Source organism: Engystomops pustulosus, chromosome 9 (genome assembly GCF_040894005.1).
Source record: "Engystomops pustulosus chromosome 9, aEngPut4.maternal, whole genome shotgun sequence".
NCBI lineage: Eukaryota > Metazoa > Chordata > Amphibia > Anura > Leptodactylidae > Engystomops > Engystomops pustulosus.
The window spans coordinates 38,899,914-38,923,790 of record NC_092419.1 but is presented as its reverse complement, the minus strand read 5'-3'; positions in this window follow the sequence as shown (position 1 = coordinate 38,923,790).

Here is a 23,877-nt window from a genome sequence, read left to right as displayed (position 1 = left end):
ATGTCTCCCCGCTGCCCGATGTCTCCCCCGTGCTGCCCGATGTCTCCCCGTGCTGCTTGATGTCTCCCTGCTGCTTGATGTCTCCCTGCTGCCGTTCCGCGCGTATCTCCCGACAAGTAAGCAGATGTGCCGAACATCTGTAATCTATTCTTCACTGTGTTCTTCACTGTCTTTTTCACTTAAATGATCCTGTGTTCACTGTGTTCACTGTTTTTATTCTATTCTTCATTGTTCTTCACTGTGTTTTTTTAATTAAATGCTCGATCTCGAGCAGGGGAAATACTCGTCCGAGCAACGAGTCGTTTTGAGTACCTTAATACTCGAACGAGCATCAAGCTCGGACGAGTATACTCGCTCATCTCTATTAAAGACGCTAAAAAATAACTTTTATTAGTATTATTTAAAAATGCCAAAATAACCTTATTAAAGGATCAAGAGAACAATTGGCACTTAAATGAGACCCATACACTTACTTTCTATTGGCCTCTCCTTTTAAGTTGTATTTTTAATATCCATCCAGTAAGCCTATAGGGTAGGTTAACTGGTATTAACAACTGACAACATAGGCCTATAGTATTTATAAAGACTATTCTAGTCTATAGACCCTGATAACGACCCTACACGTTTCGACGAGTGCCCCCCCCCCCCCCATCCGGGGTTCTCAATTTCACTCACAGTTTCTTTATTATTAGAGATGAGCGAGTATACTCGTCCGAGTATACTGCTCGGTCGAGTATTAGCATACTCGGACCTGCTCGTTACTCGGACGAGTATCTCGCCGGCTCGAGATCGAGCAGTAAATTAATAAAATAAATTGAATAAAAGTATTTTTATTGTAAAAAAAAATATTACACATGTTTGCAGATGTTTTACTTGTAAGAACACATTGAAATAACACTATTCTTCACTTTGCAGGTGTTCGCGCGTGTCTCCCGCTAAGTTAGGAGATGTGCACGAACATCTGGAATGTGAAGAATAGTGTTATTTCAATGTGTTCTGCACTTAAATGATCCTGTATTCACTGTTTTTAATGTTTTAATTCTATTCTTCACATTGCAGCTGTGCGCGCGTGTCTCCCGATAGGTTCGGAGATACGCCCGCACATCTGCAAAGTGAAGAATACTGTTATATCAATGTGTTCTGCACTTAAATGGTCCTGTATTCACTGTTTTTAATGTTTTAATTCTATTCTTCACTTTGCAGCTGTGCGCGCGTATCTCCGAACCTATCGGGAGACACGCGCGCACACCTGCAATGTGAAGAATAGAATTAAAACATTAAAAACTGTGAAAACACAAACATTTAAGGGCAGAACACATTGAAATAACACTATTCTTCACATTCCAGATGTTCGTGCACACCTCCTAACTTAGCGGGAGACACGCGCGAACACCTGCAAAGTGAAGAATAGTGTTATTTCAAGGTGTTCTTACAAGTAAAACATCTGCAAACATCTGGAATTTTTTTTTGCACTGTTCTTTTACTGTTCAGTTTTATTAAAAAAAAATGCTCGGGTCTCCCATTGACTTCAATGGGGCTCGTTATTCGAGACGAGCACTCGAGCATCTGGAAAAGTTCGTCTCGAATAACGAGCACCCGAGCATTTTAGTGCTCGCTCATCTCTATTTATTATCTAAAAATTATCTTTAGAAAAAATTCTTTATTATCTAAGAATTTTTAGAGTTTCACCAGAGGTCGAAGAGAGGTGCATCTGTAACTAGGGGCCGTCTGTAAGTCAGGTTTCATTGAGTCAAGGACCGCCTGTACAGGTTCACATTTATGAACTGGGTACACTGTTACACATATATGGTACACTCACCGGCCACTTTATTAGGTACACCTGTCCAACTGCTCGGTAACACTTAATTTCTAATCAGCCAATCACATGGCGGCAATTCAGAGCATTTAGGCATGTAGACATGGTCAAGACAATCTCCTGCAGTTCAAACCAAGCATCAGTATGGGGAAGAAAGGTGATTTGAGTGCCTTTGAACGTGGCATGGTTGTTGGTGCCAGAAGGAATTTTCACGCACAACCATCTCTAGGGTTTACAGAGAATGGTCTGAAAAAGAAAAAACATCCAGTGAGCGGCAGTTCTGTGGGCGGAAATGCCTTGTTGATGCCAGAGGTCAGAGGAGAATGGGCAGACTGGTTTGAGCTGATAGAAAGGCAACAGTGACTCAAATCGCCACCCGTTACAACCAAGGTAGGCATCTCTGAATGCACAGTACATCGAACTTTGAGGCAGATGGTCTACAGCAGCAGAGGACCACACCGGGTGCCACTCCTTTCAGCTAAGAACAGGAAACTGAGGCTACAATTTGCACAAGCTCATCGAATTTGGACAGTAGAAGATTGGAAAAATGTTGCCTGGTCTGATGACCTGGTCTCGATTTCTGCTGCGACATTCGGATGGTAGGGTCAGAATTTGGCGTCAACAACATGAAAGCATGGATCCATCCTGCCTTGTATCAACGGTTCAGGCTGATGGTGGTGGTGTCATGGTGTGGGGAATATTTTCTTGGCACTCTTTGGGCCCCTTGGTACCAATTGAGCATCGTTGCAATGCCATGTCAATCCCTTTATGACCACAATGTACCCAACATCTGATGGCTACTTTCAGCAGGATAATGCGCCATGTCATAAAGCTGGAATCATCTCAGACTGGTTTCTTGAACATGACAATGAGTTCACTGTACTCAAATGGCCTCCACAGTCACCAGATCTCAATCCAATAGAGCATCTTTGGGATGTGGTGGAATGGGAGATTCGCATCATGGATGTGCAGCCGACAAATCTGCGGCAACTGTGTGTTGCCATCATGTCAATATGGACCAAAATCTGGAATGCTTCCAGCACCTTGTTGAATCTATGCCACGAAGAATTGAGGCAGTTCTGAAGGCAAAAGGGGGTCCAACCTGTTACTAGCATGGTGTACCTAATAAAGTGGCCGGTGAGTGTATATATATGGTTTTCTCTTGATGCAAAAAGTTATCACAAATTCTTTCATTTTGTCCCTCCCTACCCCTTTCTACTCCTCATTGAAGATACGATTGGTGGTACTGAGTAGTGCGGAATGGATTTTGACACTTTATTTTATTCTCAACTTAAGCTGTAGTACCAGCAAGATGAATAGTTGTTATCCTACACAATAACTTCAATGAAGTGATTCTTATACTAGGTGTATAAATGGCGAGCTACATAAGCAGAACAGGTGCACCAAGGTGTGTCACTGCTGGTTATTTAATGACTATTATATATTTTCCTCACTGTACCATACTCTTATGGTACAGTATATATCATCGTTTTTATCTCATCTATCAATCTATGCATCATCTATCTTACATCCATTTATCTATGTATTTATCTATCAATGTTTCTTGTAATCTACCATTTCTCTTATCCTTTACTATCTCTTTCTATTTCTCTCTTATTCATTGTTCTGTCTCTATATCCATCCATCCCCCTCTATCTCTTTTTTGTTAACACTTGCCACAACAGTTATATGTCAAATAACGCAATAAACAGAAAGTGACATTCCTCCAATGAATACCATTCAATTGAGCTATTCATATGAAAATACATCCCCTGCTGCCACCATCTGCATGACTCTGTGTACGACAACTACATAAAAGAATCGCTTGTTTTCTTCTGCAGTATAGGTATGGAATCTGGGGTTATGCCAGGTTTTACATAAAAGCAGAGAGCATATTCATCAGATAATATGAAGAAGTGTGAGAAGGACATATTTTCATATATTTATGGATAAAATTTCACTTACAAAGTGGTATGTGTCAAAAGTGATGTAAATGCAAAGTAAGTAAAGAAACATGTACTTCGCATCTTCACATTTTATAGGAAAGTTAATCATTCAATGTTTTCACAAAAGCCACAAAGTTCAATGACATTTACTTTGAACACATTTTTCATCACATGTTTCTTCACATTATATATATATATATATATATTCTTTATTTGTCAAATACAATATATATATATATATATATTTAATTCACAATAAGGCCTTGTGCACACAACTGTAAATGTAAAAATGGCAGCTAGTTAACCAAACAAGACACAGCAATGCACAAAAAATGGCTCATAAAGAGTACACTTATATTAGATTAAAATACTATAAATGTTATTGCGGAACAGACCAAACAACAAGGACATACATGTAAAAACATTTAAAAAATGTATTCTACAAAGTGTACAAAAGCGGAGACCCGTGTGGAGGTCAACTGCAAAAAACACCACTGTCCAAACACTTGATAATGCCACCTAGCCTCCCTATGGGTGGGCAGAATAACAAAATAATGAGAAATATGAAGAGTGTCCACTATTTAGCCTTGCATCACAACTCCATGGAAGTACTATATAGTCAGCATTTTAACAAACCAGGGACCAAAATAAATCATCAACTGCAAGATCAATAAAGAACTGTACTGTAACAAAGTGCCAGTGCCATAATCAATATTTAAATAAATTGATACAACTTCAATACCAAGTAGAAGAATAAACTGGAAGAAAAAAGTGCAAAGTGCTCAATATCCCATACAAAGCAGGTTCCCAAGTTCCACTAGCTAGTCAAGAGATGCAGTATCCGGCTCCCATAGAGTAGGCATGCAGATGGGAGGAGGAATAGGTCCAGTGGTTGCTAGTTCACAGCTGCTATTGACTGTTAAGTGAGCACAACACGTCTCACCACAACGTGCCAAGCCGGGTGGCCACTAAGCGAGATTAGTATAGCAAGATTTATTCCTGACCCCATTCGATCTACCTTCTCTGCTGGACATGTTTTGGAGGTTATATCACTTGATAGAATTAGCTTCCACAATACAAGTGGATTAATATATTCCCTTCCAATTAAAAACTTTGCAGGGTCTTATATAAAATTATCCTGGCCTTAAGACAGTTGTAATTCCTGTCACACGGCCAGAAATTGTGACTATTTCCCCCTTTACACCACCTCCACCACCACCTTATACCACAGGGGTGGATAAAATTAAACGCTGGTGCCTGATGGAACACCCTTTGATAAATTCCTCCAGATTTAAAGGGAACCTGTCACCTCCTTTAGCCTGCTAAACCATAAAGAGGACCTTTCATGGTATGATTAATGCGGTCTGTAGGTAGCCTTGTAACCAATGCTGCACTATGCCTGAACAATTCACTTACATATAATGCCTTTCCTCCAGTCAAAGATGTGGGAAGCTATATGTCAACCTGATATGCCTCCTGATGGCAGTTTGGACATCAAACCAAACCTCCGTCCATCCCATCTGCTGCCCATTCCCTGCCTCATTCATTTCCCACTTCAACGTTGGCCTGTTAATGGCTTGAATGAGTAAGTATGCATGCGCAGTGCGCCTGTACACTCTTCTCTGTCCCTGCACACTCATGATTGGCTGTGCAGCTTTGTCTGTTCTCTGGCTAGGTGAATGCAAGGATGGATAATGGAGGATAGCTGCACTGCACATGCACAAGAACTCATGCAAGACATGGGCAGGAAAGATGGAGTTCGAGGTCTAAATGGCAGGAAGCATGCCAGGGTGACTGCTCATCCTGCTCCCCACCTCCTGGACTACAGGAAAGACATGGAATATAAGCATTATTCAGGAATGCTGTAGCATTGGCCGGTTATAAGGACACCTCCTTATAAGGACACTTCCAGAACACATTAATCATCCCATATAAGATGCATTAACAGACCTTTTTATTTTTTTTGGTGCATACCTGTAATTTGCGTAAAGACTGTATTTACTGTATTTACTTCTGGAGTTGAGAGTTGGTTGACTTCTTTTAAGGCCCCTGTAGCTGACTGCACCCTACCAGTATAAACAGTCCCGTGTACTAGTCAGTTTCATCTCACCAAGTACAGTGCAATGCCTGTGAGTCCTTGCATCATAGAGAAATATGGTGCAAGGAGTCTCTATCTGACAGGCAAACTGAAAACCTGACACTGTAACCACTGATAATCCAAAGAAACCCTATAAATATGGACACATTTTTCGACACTTTTTTTTCAACATTTTTCCCCTAAATATTATCTAGGAGAACTTAAGGATATACATCCCTATTGTATATATGATGAATATGGTGATCATTGTATCACCTTTATGAGTTCCACCTGGCTGTTGTTTTATCTTTAATTCTTCTCTAAGTATTACTTTCTATAACATGTTGTGTATATTTTACAATTAAATTTGACCTTTTTATGATGTATGGGTCATTGCTTTGTGTCTTGTAGGTGTTAGTTTGACATATTTTCGAAGGACACTGATTATAGTGTTTGAGGAATGTTTCTAGGTGGTATTATATTATTTCCTGTTTGATCTTTGATCTGCTTCCATGTTGGATGTTCCTATGGACAATTTGAATGGACTTTAAATAAAAGGTATGGATTCTATAACTATTTGTTCCTGCAGCTGGATCTTTTGTTTCTTTGGATTTCCACATAATTCTCTTGGGGTGGGATGGCTCGGACTAATTCCACATAATGTGTCCAGGTGAGCTGATCCCAGATTATACAGCAGGTGGGTGTTGCTAGAAGCTGAACGAATCACAGCTTTCCCTGTTTGTTTACATGGGGCAAGGACCAGAGAGATGGCAGCACTGGACGCCTGGTGGGACCTCGAAGGTAAGTACATGTTTATTTATTTTTTTTAACTTACCCCATCCTGGCCACTCAAGGGGTTTTTTATGCACTTGGACAACCCTTTAATCATGTCTTAATCCAGTGCCATTCAGATTGAGATTGGTTACACACACATACACACATTCTCTCCCATTATAATGGCAATAACAGTATTTCCCTAGGTTAATCAAGGCAATTATGTTTTTACCGTAATAATCACTTCTACAGTCAAGTACCTGGATGACACTAATTACATGGAATTATACCTTAACCTTTATGGTGCACCTTACAGTCAAGTAGTCCATAACATATTTATAGAGTTCCTAATTTGCAAAAGTGTTACTGTGTAAGTATCATTAATTAACCGAGGAGATATGAGAAATGAGATGGCTTCTTTACTTCCTCAACCGTTCTATTGTTACATCCTTCTGCATTTCAATATATATTTCTACAATGTGGCCCACGAGAAGCTCTTCACAAAATTAATATTTGAAGGTGAAGTGCTTTTTCAGTAGTTTCCAATGTGTAAGGATTATATAATTATTCACTGTACTCTACTTTTTTTTATTAATAATCAGCAAGTGATTTAATTCTCAAATCAGTGTCTGCATTACAGGTTCCCTATAAGTATATAACCTAAATTAGGATTCACATAATTTTACAAATAAGTCAGGATCAGTCAGGATTTCATTTCTGAACACCTTAAAAGGTAATTAAACATAAGTCTATATTTAAGTTTTTCTCAAGTACTGTACAGATTAATTTCCACTGATGTATTATGTAAAAAAATTGTAATATTTCTACAAAATATATTATTGTCATTTTTGTATATTGTAATTCCTTGTACTTTTGTCCCATTCTTATTACCCTACATATTTTACTATAAATAAAAGAAAATGAACTCTATGATATTTTATTGTAAGTTTGTATCTTTCATGGAAATCTAAATCTTTTTCTCCTCATACTTTGAGGGTATGCAGTCTTCTTATAGGGTCATGTCAATGCTGTACATTCTGGTATAATAAGATGTTTCCTTTCATTTCTGCATCTTTTGGTGTCTTATTTACATCCCGAAGAAGAGAGAGGCCAACCCCCCTCCATTGTCTCCCTACCAGGGGCGTACCGAGAAGAGGCATGGCCCAATAGCAGACTTCTGAATGGCCCCCCTACCTCTCATACATATTTATGTACTCACAAATGTATACGCTCTCACACACATTTATACACTTACACAGATCTGTCCCAGTAGCTGCTGACCACATGAAGGAAGTACATTGCAGGAATTAGATATGAGAGATCCCTAGTCCTTTCATTCGACTGTCCCTTCTCCTCCATAATTTCTTATCTGAGCTGCTGATTCATGCTGTGTAGTGTGTAAATTGTGAAGTACTATATACAAATGCTCTTCAATGTACAGCATAACATGTATATAATCATGTACATCCATTCTTTAGTGTTTCAGGCTGGATGCTGGGGCCACTTGACATTTGGGCCCCATTGAAGCTGCTAGCGCTGCTACCGCTGTAGTTAGGCCACTGCTCCTTACTGACAGCCCACATACAAGGGATGGGTACAGAGGGATAGGTACCTTGGCAACTTCTCACCACATCTCCCTTGTCCTCCTTTTGTACTATCGTCTCTGTTTTTTTGATCCCTCCCTTTGTTTTGTGAAATTTTAGGAGGGATTTATCAAGGGTTTTACTGGTGTCACAAATCACAGTTCATGTTACAAGGCCAGGAGTTGCAAACCCTGTACAAGTGAATATAACACAACCTTTTTTGACCCTTATACCACTAGATCTCTTTGCATTATGAAGCTTGACTTTCATTTCCCCCTATACAGCTCCCCCGATACTAAGCAGTGGTATTACATAACATTTCCAAGATCATTAACTTTGGGACATCCAATTTTCGACCAATAAAATGTTGTTTTGGGCAGACCATGGTTTGTTGTGTTACGATGATTTTTTGGAATGCTGTGGAAATGCTGTGTCTTGGGTTGGAAAATTTCCAGCATACATTGATATGCTATTGCAATTGTATGTTTCTACAGTTGTAAATTGCTCTGTATTTGCCACCAGCAACTGAGCAGAAAAAGTGCAGTGTGATGAGACACATGACACAGACACATACAATCACATAAAAGTCAACTGCAGGACACAAATGTCATCATTCAATAATCTAAAACTCTAATATGTCTAGATAAATTGCCGTCCCGTCACAATGTGTCTAGCTGAGTACAATGTATCTCTATAAAAGGCCATGCAATTAGAGTATTACATTGTTGGTTTGTGTAGTCATCAAAGGTAGAGTGATATTGTTTGCCTTTTCAAAGCTTTGAATAAATTGACTATTATTGAGTGTAGCATCTTCTGCTTTGACAAAGTACAACATCTGATCGATCTGACATTTTTGGTTTTTAGAGGATTGAAACCTATCGATCTGCTCTTGTGTGATATGAATACATTTATCAAACCATTCTCTTTATATGAGTAAATGCATACGGAGCACAAGTTGCCAAAGTACAGATACAAGAGAAGTCAGAGACATTGACACTGATTTCTTTGCAAATAATTTGAGTATTCGTGTAAAAAGTGAAGGTATCAAATTGCAGCACCAGAAAGTTTTGACCATTATATGCAGATGAATGTGTACAAGTAAGAAGATATATATAATATATTTATAATTTGAAAATATAATATACAAGGCCCACATATTGAAAATAGTAACTTAACTAACTCAGTTGCCAAGTCATCAATGGTCTACATTAAAGAAGGACATATACTGTGTCTAGTGAATTGCAGACCCCAAGCACAATGCAAGATGCCATTTACTATAGGATCATCGATCCCCGATGATGTCACAAGGAGCTAGGATTCTCAGCAAAATAGCAACACCCTGTTATCGAAGGCAGTTTTACCGGTGGGGGCTGAGTGTTCAGTTATAATTCTCTCATTCATAATTTTTTCCTGTGGTGTCTTTTGGTCATGTGCTGGATACACAACACAGCTGTATGGCTTTTTACAGTCAAAACACAATTATAGTTTCTTCTTTTTAACAAACCATCCCCCAAAGAGTCCATTACACGAGCATAGACTGATTTTCATTCCATTGCTAACCATCTATAGCACTGTATAAGAGCTAGCAGTAATCTCGAAAAAATGTGAGAAACTGGTCAAAAATATAAAATTGATGATTTAATATTTGTAATACATGTAATTTATATTTTTATAAATGAATAACATAGTTTTTTAAACTGGGGCACCCTTTTAAACTTACATATGTGAAGCACAACCATATTGACATGAGAAATAATGACCTGAGGGAAGTTGGCCCCCCTACCTTCTTCAAATCAAACTAAATTGGTGTCAAACGTTTGTGCTACATTTGTGCTGGTTTGTGCAGCAGAAATTTTCGTATGTGCCGCTATCGTTTTTAAGATTTTAATGAAAGTTTCCAGAGGTCATCAGAGGTCAACCAGCCCCCCCACATTGCCCAAATCAAACAAAACTGAGACTGAACAATTCTGCTATGTTTGTGCTGGATTGTGCTGCTCAAATTTTTGTTTGTGCTGCTTTTGTTTTGAATATATGAACAAAAAAATTAAAGTTCAAAAGTTCAACCAGCCCCCCCACATTAACAGAATCAAACAAAACTGGTGTCAAGCGTTAGTGCTACGTTTGTGCTGGTTTGTGCAGCAAAAAGTTTCGTTTGTGCCGCTATCATTTTTAAGGTATGTTCAGGTGTTTAAGGTGTTTAGGATGAACTGGTAAAAAACAAACTTAGTGACACTTTCCTGGTTTGACCACCAGGGGGAGCTAGCAAACACATTGTACTTTGGAAGAAATGAACTCTGATGACCTCTGCAAAAAAGTATGAATATATTAAAAATGATAGTGACACAAACGAAAATTTAATCCAATCTGATGGCGAGAAGGACCACCCTAAGTCTTGTTCCAGTGCAATAATAAAGACAGGTTTTGGGATTCCATGCTTGGAGAGAGTAACTGTTTTTAAAGTATGGCCAGAAGGTGTCTAGGTACTTTGGGAAGCATAATTATTTCTTCCATCCAAGAAGCCTTTAGAGCCTTGGCCTCTAATCTCATTACTTGTTTACACATTGTTGATTTATCCAATATGTGTAAAAAAATTAAGAGTAGGGAACAATTTACTTAGCATCACTGTCAGTGCCTCTGGGTCACTAGCCTTTTATAGTAAGGTTTTAGAAGAACCCCCAGATATTTGTCGATTGTTGGAGCCCATGCAGAAGGGAATTAAATTAGCTGGCATTGCAAGTGCTGGTGTGGCCCGCTTGTGTAATGTTTTGTTTATTCACCTGGCAAATAATAAGGTTCCCTTAGTGATAGAGCTTTCCCAGTGCCCTTGGTGAGAGTCAGTCAGGTTCCAGGCCATGCTAGTTGTTCTGCTGGAAGCATGGCTATTTCAAAGTCCATTCCTAGCTGCTCATGGTTTATGTTGTTCAAGCATATCCATCTCTTTAGATGTGAAACATGATAGTACGTTAATGGGTCTGGCAGTCCTATGCCTCACATATTTTTGTGGCGGTTTAGGGTACTATAAGCCAACCTTGAACTGCCATTCTTCCAGAGGAACTTTCTGAAAATTGTCATAGTAGAGGAAAAGAATCTCTGAGGGAGGTAAATAGTTATCATTTGGAGCAAGTATAATCACTTTGGCATAATGTATGTTTTTAATCAGTTCTTCATTCCTAACCATGAGATGTAGGGAGCCAATATTGCCTTTAATTGACAATTCAATTGATTTCAGTAAAAGGTAAGTAAGTAGTTCTCTGCGTAGAGGTCCCTAGGGTCGCGTGTGATTAGCAACCCAAAATATTTGTTTGTTGGGTTTCCATTTGAATTTAGAGTCTCTTTTCAAGCTTGAAATTTGTGACTTGGGCATAGATATATTCATGGCCTCCGACTTGCTAAAGTTAACCCAAAAACTGGATATTTCTCCAAGAGTTTTAGTACTTGAGGAAAGGCTTCCTTTGGGTTAATTATTAACAGCAGCAAGTCGTCCGCAAATGAAGCTTTCAAATATGATGGTGTTAGGGTTGGGTAACACAAAAGACAGTGGATAGTGTGCCCTGAGCTTGCCTCAACCTCTGTCCCTTCCTATAGCCCCCCCATGCTAAACCGTGGGGCGACTACTTGAAGACTCGAAATACACTGGATAAGTGTGGGAAGGGAAAACACAAACAGACTGACAAACATAAAACATAACGAGAGGGTACGTCAAGAGCAAAATCAGTAAGCAAAGAGTCAATGTCAAAAACTAGCCGAGATCACAACAATTCAGACACAGAGCAAGTAAAACCTAATGCAGAGAACAAGCAATGAAAGGGATTTCAAACACTGGCACAAGTGACTAGTGAAGCTGCAATTTATGCAGTCAGAACCTCACCTCCACAACCTCATAGGAGCTGGACAACTTCTGGGAATCAACCCCTCATAGTGCAGAATAACCAAGCACAATAGCAGGCACCATGAAGAGGTACCACAACTCCCAGCAGTCCAAAACATAACTCCTAAACAGCGCAAGGTCTTAGCAGTCGCTGCCCGGGGTGCGCACCAGAGACCACTGGTAGCGGACAAGAGGTGGAGTCTGCACGGATACGCGCCGGAGGTCGAAGAACGCTGCTAGCATCACCAGTAGAACCAGAAGTCCCAGCATTCTCCCCAGCGAACATGACAGATGGACCTATTTTTAGTCCCTTTATCTCATTGCATTCCCTAAGAGCTTGCAGTAGAGTCTACATGACTGAAATTAACAGACAGGGAGAGCAGGCAACCTTACTGTGTTCCATTATTTATAAGGAAGGGGTCTGAAAGTACCCCGTTATTTTAACGAGTACCGTCGGGCAATTGTATAGGGAATTCACTGCCTGGAATCTGGGATTTTTAATTTTCTCGTCACCCCATACATACAAACCCATTTGACTTTATCAAAGGCTTTCTAAGCATCTGTGCTGAGAAGGACCAATGGTATGTTGAGCTTTTTTGCAAACTGGATGGGGTGTAGGACCCTAGTGGAGTTCTGATTGCCTTTCTGTCCCTGTATGAAACCTGTTTACTCAGGGTCCAGTAACAAGGGCAGGAGTTTAGACAGACGCTGGCCAAGAATCTTTGCTCAGATCTTTCTATTTGCGCTGATTAACAAAATGGGGCGGTAGTTACCACATAATTCCAAGACCTTACATTCCATTGGTATGAATGTAATAATAGCTTCTAGGGCTTGCCTTGGGAGGTTTTCACCTGTTCTTAAAGCTTCAGACCACTCTACAAAGTAGGGAAGAAGGACTGGTTATAATTTTTTAAAGTTAATGGTTGTAAGTCCATCCGGACCAGGGCTTTTATTTACGGTAAAGAAGGCATGGTCCGGCTATTTAAGGACCAGAATTTAGGGGCATGGACTTTATTACCTTTTAGACCTACTTGGTAGAAATTGGTTGAGCTAACTCATCCCTACCCTCTCTGCTCTGATGCGGCAAGCTAAGTGTGTATAAAAATTCTCTAATCTCAGTCGTGGATGTTGCAGAGCCATTCTGGTGTTGTGTTTTTATTTTGTACAGGTTCTCATAGAATGACTTAAATTCCTTTGCAATCAGGGATGTATCACTTGTTTTAGTAGAGTCTGGCCTAGTTATGTTTTTAATATGGTATTGGTATTTCTGTTTCTGGATAAGTCTAGTCATTAATTTATTTCCCTTTATCCCCATGAGCGTAGTAGAGGAATTTAGTATATAGGTAATTTCTAGCTGCCTTGATGTCCAGGTGGTCCTTTAACTGCTCTCTTAGTTTTGTCAATTCAATTTGTCAATAGCAGCTCGTTGAAAGTGGCTAGTCTGTGTTTTTTAACTGCTGGCCCTAATGCTATCAGTTCCCCCCTGATAAAAACTTTATGTCCCTCCCATCCAATAGCTTGTGATGAGTCTTCTGTTTTAGTTCTCAGTAGTCAGAATGCTTGTGCTGGAAATTCTATTCTCTGTATCTAGTAGTCACTTGTTTAGTGCCGAAGATTTTGCGCCTTTGGTAGGTCTGAGAAGGTCAGTCGTAAATGTCCATTTCCATCTTTGAATCATGTTAAGACAATGTCATGATATAAAGAGATAATCTAGCCTCTGAAAGCTGTCGTGCACCGAGGAATAGAATGAGCAGTCTTGATCTGAAGGGTGGCATAATCGCCAAGTGTCTAGTAAGTTGTCTGGCAAATAGCGTTTTTGCACCCCCGCTAGTGCTTTATGCGTGTGTGAAGTCTGTCCCTTGGATAAGTTGAATGAGGGCTTCAAAGCTACTTTAATACGCCCCCCCCCCCCCCCCCGCGATTAATATCCCCTCTGCAAATTCAGTTAGTTTGGGTAGGGTCTCTCTTAACCAAGTGGTTTGACCCCTATTTGGGGCACAGAAATCAGCTAGTTGACCTCAATGTGGCCTAGTAGTCCCGTCACAAAGATGTACCTCCCTTATGTGTCTCTACATACTTGCCTCAAGGGTGTCTGTCTAGAAACCGCTATGCTTACTGCTCTTGCCACTGTCTCCAGGAATGAAATCATTGTGAATATTGCCCTGATGTTAATTTGGGTAGCTTATGTTCTCTAAAATGTGTTTTTTTAGGAAACAAATGTTAGTGTGCGGTTTGCTTAATGGTGTGTAGACTTGAGAACTCTTTTGAACCAGATGCAGTGCCCTGTGTGTTCTTTCAATGATGACTTGTTTGGCATATTCTCTTTGGCAGCTGCAGTCAGCTCCTTGTGCATTATCTCGTCAAGGATGCCTTTGAATATAACATTTTTTTCCTGGTCTTCTAGCAAGGCAAAAGCCTTATTCATTGCATAAAGTTGGGCTTTATAGGCAATCTCCATAGCCGAATTAAAATTGACCAACACCTCCTGGTTTACCTCTAGCTCCTCTACCCGCTGCCGTATATGGCATACCTGCTATTTTATCTCTGCCAGTTCTTTCATTATTGGTGTGGATGCCTGGAGAGGTAATGGAGTCTCGGCTTCACTCGGTAGAAGATTCCGGACATGCTGTGTATGAGTCCTCCATCACCTTGTGTTCCTTTCCATCTTGCATTTCTGAATTGCAGGAGAGGTCAGCTTCTTCTGCAGGAATTTGTATAATTCACCTTGGCCTCTCTTGTTTCTCGGCATGCCTGTCATTTCTCCAGATCTTCCCCTATCCATATTAACCATGTTTCACCTGGTGAGTTAGCTAGATTTAATATTGCTTGAGACCCTGGCTGCAAGAGCTCTGTCTTAGATATCCGTTTCACTACACGGTTAGCCGCCGCCCCTTTTTTGGTGGATTCTACCTCTATTTTTGAGTGGAAACTGCTTGCACATGTATTTTAGAAGTGTCTTCGCAACATATGTGTCACACTTTTGTTGGTGCAGCTGCACCATTCCTCACGCGACACAAATTTTGTCAAAATTGGCATTCAGGTGCACAGTCGGATGCATTTAAAATGTCACATGCCACATTTAACATGCAAAAGTCGACAAAAGTGTGTTGCACAGACCATCTGTGAACAGAGCAGTGCAAGGAGTCCCAGGTTCATGAAGAATGGTAACCACAAATCATGAATCTGGCGCACTTTGCACTATACACAGCCAATCTGCCCTAGTGCAGTTTGCCCTATTTTTAGTAAATGTGCCCCATTATGTTAGAATGCTTCCCATGCCTTAAAGGGGTCCTCCAGTGACTTACAATTTGGTTCACAACTGGCTGCACGCTTCATGTTGGGGTGTAAGGGGGGTACAGCAAACCTCCATTGTTGTGATCTCTGAGGTCCCATCAATGAGACCCCACAAATCAGCATGTTAACCTGTATGTCACTGGAACACCCCATTCATTTTGGGTAACAACAACTAAAATAAATAACATAAAATTTAATTAAAGACAGAGTGAAAAATTTACAAAATGTTGATATATTGACAAAATAGATAAAATTGAATGATTTATTTTTTACAGATACATTTTAAATGGAAATAGTTTTACACAGAAATGTATTTTCTCATATACTTATTGCCAAAACAGGAAAACACACTACATGCGAGTTATATTGTAAAATAAAGAAAAAAAATAGGCTAGAAACTCGATATGAAAATTAATGATCATTTCAATGATGATAGACATTGAGGATATACAATGGAAAATTTGGTTAGTTAGACAGAATTAGAAATTAATCAAGTAAAATCTATGACAACTTGGAAATAAACAGATATAAGGAAATTGAATTAAAAGGCAGAAAGCGTATTAGATAAATTGTAGCGGCTCGAGTAATTTAATATCTATGTGATAAGTTTTTTTTTGTTGTTTCCTTTTTTATAACAGGGTTTATCTAATAATAATAATTAAAAACTAGAATCAAGGGGCGTCTTATCAGTAATCATTGTTCAGTACTCCCAGCTACCAAGAAAATGACCTACGTGTCTTCTTCTCCACAAAGCAATTAGAATGAAGGACAGAAAGTGTTTCTTTCATTTATCACTAGAATATTTTAGTCCACGAAGGAATTTGGAAAGTCAGAAAAATTCTAAGAGGCAATTTGTTTATGACGAAACCTCTGTGTATTCAAAGAATAATCGAGAATGTTTTTAATCAAGAATAAAAGTCTCCTAGGATCTTATTAAGACTCAGGAAGCAACTCTGATATTTACATTAAAATCTGGTATAGTACTAAGGTAGACAATACACCAGGTCATAAACGAGAGTATCAAGATGAGAAGGATCATGCCAGCCGTCCTTTACATGGGGCATCATGGGGCATCACATGGAGCAACAATCCTCTGGACATCATTTTCAGGTCAGATCCCGAGTGTTACTAGGGGAAGGGGGTTGAGCGTTCGGGCGCGGTATGTAAACCGAGTCCCTAAGATTTTTATGTGTGTTATTATGAAGCTATCCAATTATTATTGAATAAAAAATCATGAGGGAAGACCCAGGAGGCAACTCTAATATTTACAGTGGGTACAGAAAGTGTTCACACGATCATAAATAGTCAGACCCTATGGTCAGTATTGAGTAGAAGCAGCTTTTGAGCTAGTACAGCCATGAGTCTTCTTTGGAATGAGGCACATTTGGTGGGTGGGTTTTCAGGGGTGACAGGTCCTCTTTCAGTCTCCGCTCGTGAATGCCTGATCCAGCCTCTGCTCCGTGATGCCCGCTCTGTTTCACTCCAGCCGTCCAGCCCCCGCTCCGCTCCTCCACCGTTCGGCGCTCGTGTCTTCAGCTAAGTTAGCAGATGTTCGGAACATCTGCAATGTGTTCTTCACTGTGTTCTTTCACTGTGTTCTTCACTTAAATGATCTTGTGTTCACTGAGTTCACAGTGTTCACTGTTTTAATTGTATTCTTCACTGTTCTTCACTGTCTTTTCTTAATTAAATGCTCGATCTCAAGCAGGGGAAATACTCGTCCGAGCAAAGAGCCGTTCCGAGTATGCTAATACTCTAAATGTAATCATTTTACTTGCTGAGCCTTCATTTTTAACGTAGAGTATAATGTCCTCATGTCATACAGTGATGCATATTTGGTAAACACATTTATAATTCTATAACTCGGATGCCACCAGAAGTTGCCCGGAGGTAGGTGTAGAACATGCGCTTACCAGTTCCTGCTTTTTTTGGCATGCGTTAATCTGAACAAACAACATTGTCTTCATTTTAGTTCAATGTCTTCAGGGGGCTATCTCGTGACGTCAATTAACTTTCCATATATCTTATTAGGTTTTTAAAGCCATGTAGCTAAATGAAAAATGTTTAAACATATCCCATAATCATTATTTGCCAATGACAAAAAATAGCTGCCTACTAACCTTTGTTAAGGGACCACTTCAGGTAGCAGTTTAAGTGGGTGACCTCTACCTTCACACCCCCTTTGCAGTAACTCACCCCAAGTTACCTCCTATTTATTTTTAATATTTCCGGTTACTTTGCTTATTTAGAACTCTGCACCATTAGAATAAAATCAATGATCAATAGGTTCTCACTTAGAATCCATTAGCAATACGAATATATCAATAATGCATGTAGCATTAGAGGTCATATAAAAAATCGGAGAACACATTTATATGCTGGAATATTTCCAAAGATATAGGTGGGCATTGGATAACAATCTTTATGCTGACAATGAATTCTGTTGACATAATGTATGGACATAAGCGCATTTCTTAAATTATTTTGTGTTGGATTTGTTTTATTTAGTTTCAACAGTATTATTGTTGTAAAAGCAAACAGAACCTTACAATAACACAAGGCAAAATATACGCCCCAGACATAACAAGATTTGTAAAAATCGGTACAAGTCCACCATTAATAACAATTCAATGGGGTGGGACACAGGAAGGAGGGCAAATATTATACTTTTTATGAAACATTTACCAGCAGTAATGTTTAGATACCTATTCTTAGCCAAACATCATGTTTATATGAGCCAGATCATTACCAAGTTGAGGGTTAGGAGAGTACCAAAGTCCTTTCAAGAGTGACCCCGATAAAACAATCCATGGGTTCCAAATTCTATTGAATAGCAGAAGTATGCCCGTCCTAGTTGCCTCAATTCTCTTGAACAGCATTACAAGGTTAATCCTATTTTTACCTGCGGTAAAGGAAAAGTCTGCTGTTTTTGATTGTCATCTTAATGACAACCTTTTTCTTAGGTTGTTAGGAGGTTCTGAATTTTGGTTGCAATTTTTCTGAAAATCGCCAAAATCTGTACTTAGAGGCATCTGCTAAGCTTTAAGTGACATTGAGAGCCCGAAATAGCAGTAAAACCGTGTAAATTGTAGCATTTTAGAAACTACACCCCTCAATGTATGAAAAAATCTACTTTAAAAAGTTTGTAAACCCTTATGTTGTTACACAGGGGATAAAGCAAAATCTAGGTGGAATTTACAAACTGTGATTAATTTGGGCCAAAAATTTAAAAGTGGCAATATATTAAATGAAACAAAAAAACTCCACAAAGTTTGATATCCAACTAAACTCGAGTATGCTGTATGGGCACATGACATGACATAGAACGGAAGGAGCGCTATTCAGAGCAGATTTGCATTGTTACATTCTACAGGTTATAAAATGTTTATTTTTTTTATAATTTTGATATATGGGGGGTTATGTTTTGTGGGATGAGATCCAATTTTCAGGTACATCATATGGGGGGTTCAATAGCTAATTATTAAGATTTTATTATTAAGCATTAATTCTGGTTTGGGGTTTTTAGTTTTGTTTCCATCCGTTCACCCCTCCATAAAAACAAAATGTTATCTTTATTTTATGGTTCATCACAATTATGATGATACCCCATTTATATAGCTTTTTTATGGTTGACTTCTTTTGCAGAATGTAGAACTCATTTTGTGAGAAATTTGCTTATTTTTCCATTACCATGTAATGGGCATAACATTCATGATATTTCTGCTGACATAAAGGTGGGTAGATGGTGTTTAAGAAGCTGTCTGTACTACATGGGTCAAGTTGAGTGAATGCGGATTGGAATTGACAGAATGTGCTGTAGATATGTTCAAGGTGGAAAGGACTGTGTTAATGCATTTTTATGTGTAGAAGCTAACATTTTGTCAAAATTGCTGGCGTATCTATAAAAGAATGCTTGACTCCATCTAGGGACCCTCACAGTTTTAGTAGTAAGGAGTTCCTTAAATTCCTGAAGTGTGGTATCGTAAATGTGTTTGTTGGGGTGTAGGGTGGGTTGCAGTTGATTTGTCTGGCTCTCCAGTCTATACTGCATCTAAGTATGTTGCCTTTTATGTTGTGCTGCTTACCTCATTATAGCATTTAATATAAATTGTTTATGACCCAACCATCGGCTACTTACCGGTTGGTTACCGGAAAGATTAAATAAGTTATGATTCTATATTTTTGAACGGATAGTGGGGTCCACTATTAGCAATTTGGAGTTGGTTTATTCAAAAGGATTTTACCTTGGTCTGTTGGAATATGAAAATTGCAAACAAAGTGGTTCTCACCTTTTGCTGGCTTTTATTTCCAGCTTGTCCAGAAGCTTCAGCAGTGACATGACTACCACAGCTTTCTTTTCCTTCTGTGTCTACTGTGTCTGCAGGAAGATACCTGGAGTAATCTCTGGTGATGGCCTGAGTGCCCACAGAAAGGGCTCTGAGTGCCACCTCTGGCAACCGTGCCATAGGTTTGCCATCACTGCTCTAGAGCATTATCAGTAGGACTTGACCTTGCTCTACCATTGGAGATAGCCGCAAGCAGCATACCGAGATAACTGTCTTAAGAAAACACTCTATTCCCTTTTTAATAAGGTGAGCCTAAGAGATTCACTAAAATATTTCCTTTGTCACTGAAGATACCTTTTAATCATGTGTGCTTTTCTCTCTTTTGTTTCCTCTGGCTCGGTTTATCTCTCTCACACTTGAGAAAAAAAAATGCATTTCCCAGACCTTCTGAATACCCAGTGGTATAAAATAATAAACAGTTCATACCCTCTCCAGCGCTCTCATTCAGGTGAGGCCTGCATGCTACCACTGGCCTCTGTTTGCATATTTTTCATACCCAGAGAGGCATATATTAAAATTCATCTGAACACCTTTAAGACCAAGCATAAAATGTTGATATTAATATATCAGCTAAATTATTTATATGTTCCATGCAGTTCCAAAATCATGTGAAGCATTCAAGGAATTCTACCATCAAAATAAAGCATGATAAACCAGGAATGCTTACTCACAGATCCAGGCACTGTGACTGTAATAATCTTCTATTTTTTTTCAATGGCCTCCTTGGCCACCTCAGCACTTCCCCCTTTCTTCACACGAATTGCTCCTTGAACTCTGCAACAACATGTGAATCTGCAGCATGGAGGGGTTCTAATTTCAAAAGTTGATCTGGATCTATCCTTTATTCCTCCACAACAAAAAATTTTAGCTGCTAAACTAATTTCTATTGCAAAAGTACTAATAGTAAGAAATACTGCTGACCTGAGAGAATTGTGTCCTAGTTTTCTGGCGTAAAGTAAGCCAACTAATAGGAGGTGCAGCGTACGACTAGACAGTCTGATACTAGGACAGATTTACCATCCAGCACCAGACATTTAGATGAATCTAGTATAGAATAAGATGGTCTAGTCTAACTCTGCACTGTCTAACCTTAGGACACTTATTATAAATCTGCCACAATATGTGTTACGGTATCTATAGACAAATCTGTAAAAATATACAGGCAGTCCCCGGGTTACGTACAAGATAAGTTCTTAAGGTTTGTTCTTAAGTTAACGTTGTATGTAAGTCGGAACTGTATATTTTATAATTGTAATCCCAGGCAATTTTTTTTGGTCTCTGTGACAATTGGATTTTAAAACTTTTGGGTTGTCAAAAGAAACAGGATTAACAATACATATTAATTACTAGATATAGGAACGAGGTGGAGAGACAAGAGGAGACAGAGAGCGCTCCTATGGTGTATTACCCTTGATAATATGGTTATCAGTGTTGTGGTATTACACTCACCTCTGAGAGTTGTGCATCAAGGGCACAACTCCTTTTGATGCCTGTAACAATGCTCTAAGCCGCTGCCCGGTCCCGCTGTTCAATCTCCTGTAAACAGTAGACAGTATTCAAAAGCATCCGAATGGGATGCGTTGATGTTCTCCTCAAGTTTTGGGACATGAGACAGGCACTGACTTACTTGGAAGCTTTTCCTTAAAAAAAGTCTTTTTTTATTTAAGCCATAAATGGCGATAAAACAATAAAAGGTTCTTACAATTAAAAATTGGAATAACGCTAAGTCCTAGCGCGAAACGCGTTATTCCAACTTTTAATTGTAAGAACGCTTTATTGTTTTATCGGCATTTATGGCTTAAATTAAAAAAAACTTTTTTAAGGAAAAGCTTCCGAGTAAGTCAGCGCCTGTCTCATGTTGCAAATACTTGAGGAGAACATCAACGCACCCCATTCGGATGCTCTTAAATATTAATTACTGACACCTTTGATAACTATAAAACACAGTTGTTTGTGGTGCACAGTTTTGCCCCTTAAGGAGCTACTCACGGTATAAGACCGGTCCACACAGTCTTTGAGCAACGCCCCGGAAGAAGCCTTGCCGGCGAAACCCTGGGTCGGGCGGAGAGAAAGCTAGCGTCCCGTTATGTGAATTTGTGATATGCGCATTTTTATTGGATTTTTGTGAGTATAATGAACTGGAATAAATTTTAATCTTGTTGGAACGTACCACACCATCTGCCTGAAAATTTTCTTCCAGTTACAATATAATAAAGGAGGAGAATGAGAACGTGATGGTGCTAGTCTGAATGGTGACATACTTTCAGCAGGAGAAATTGAAGATTGGTGCTGTTCATCGAAGTTTTAGAAATCTTGGAGCTCCGGTCATAGTGAAAATATTTTTCTCTATTTTGTGGACCTTTGATAACTGTTATAGCTGTTTATTGTAGCCTATGTCGAAAATACAGTAAATCACCAACGTCAAGAGGTCCGTTTGTAACTAGGGGTCGTATGTAAGTCAGGTGTTCTTAAGTCGAGGACCGCCTGTAGTCTGTTTTGATTTTCCTGTGGATATTTATTATTGTTATTGTCCCTTCCTTTACTTCCTCATAAAGAAGTCTCTGATATGGAGATACTCCTTGGGATATATTTGTAGCACTAGAGTATTTGTTACATACCATGTAGTATTCGCTCTATATCGTCCCTTTCAACCTGTATGTAACGGCCCTGCGTAGGCAAATGCTACTTTGAATGTACCTCATGACCCTGTCTATGTTTTCTTGTATATTTTATAAATGAAACCCCCAAAAAACAAATAAAAGTAATATTTTAAAAATAAAGTTGATTTCAGATGAAAGGAGGCCATGGATAACAGATATTAGAAGATTACCACAGTCACGGTGCTTGGATCTATGAGTAAGTGTCCCGGGTTTATCATGGTACATTTCTGTATGTATGTAAAACACTCAGCGTGTCATTAGCTGAATCGTTGTATTTCAGCAGCTGGGAATGATTGTTTTGGACATATGGAGTACCTGCATGAATTACAGGTTAAGTATGATTTAAAAAAACCCACCATTGCATATGACAGGCGTTTACTTTTTTCGCATAATAAATATATCACATGGCATTTACAAACTCTCCAATACATCTCCCAAACAAAGAAGAAGGAAGAATACGGTATTCTTCTTCAGTGCCTCAAACAAAATAGAGCTGTCAGTTTCTTATGCTAATATATAACAAACAAGCGGTGTCATTCTTTGGTGGTGTCAACAGTTTACCTCATTAATATTGATTGATAAAGAATAGTTATGGTTCTGGATGCATTTTTTAATTAATTATCCAAATGTCTTCGGGGCGGGTTCATTAGCATATCTAGCACTTGTGATGTGTTTCTCAAGCAGAGTAGACAAAGCAATGTTGTAATCTAATTCAGCACAGTTCTCTTTGACTGCACATCACAGTATGTACTATGATTTTTGCTGAAGGCTCATTTTCATGCTCAGTGAACACTTGAGTGACCACATATCTCTGAATCTTTGTTTGTTACTCCTTAGCACTCATACTCCTCTCTGACTAATAGAAAAGAGATTAGTCACAGAGTCTTTTCTGTGCTTCTCTCGAGCATTTTATTAGAAGCTATCTCATGTTCTGTCAATACAATCGGAGAATAACTCATGGTGGCCTGGGCGGCAATTTTCCATTCACTGGGAGTAATAAGTAGCATTAATTTTAGAAAATTCTTGAATCTTGTTCAGTGGTTGTAGAGAATTTAATGGAAACTTGTCATCACATTTTTCACAAATACAGCTAGTGGCAGGTTCCCATAGAGCCCTAGTAACTGATAACCTTCTTATAGCTAAAAAGTATGGCCCTCAGATTCCCATATATTCAACTTTATAATTTTATCTGGTATCCAGGAATATCTACAGCAAGAGCAGGTGGGCGTAGCCTCCTCAGGCTGAATCCAGCAGCTCCTCCCAAAGCGTTATCTGCATGCAGCAGTAATGTCATATGACCAGGGTGACATCATTGCAGGTCCTTTAGCCTTGTAACATTAGAAAACTGTACACCAACATATATCACATGAAATCACAGCATCCTGCATGGCAAGGAGTAGAAGCACATGCAGGTGTGCTGTGATTCTTTATGTGGTCAGATATGTACACAGGGTACAGTTTTCTAATGTTGAGAGGCTAAAGGACCTGTGATGATGTCAACTTGGTCACATGA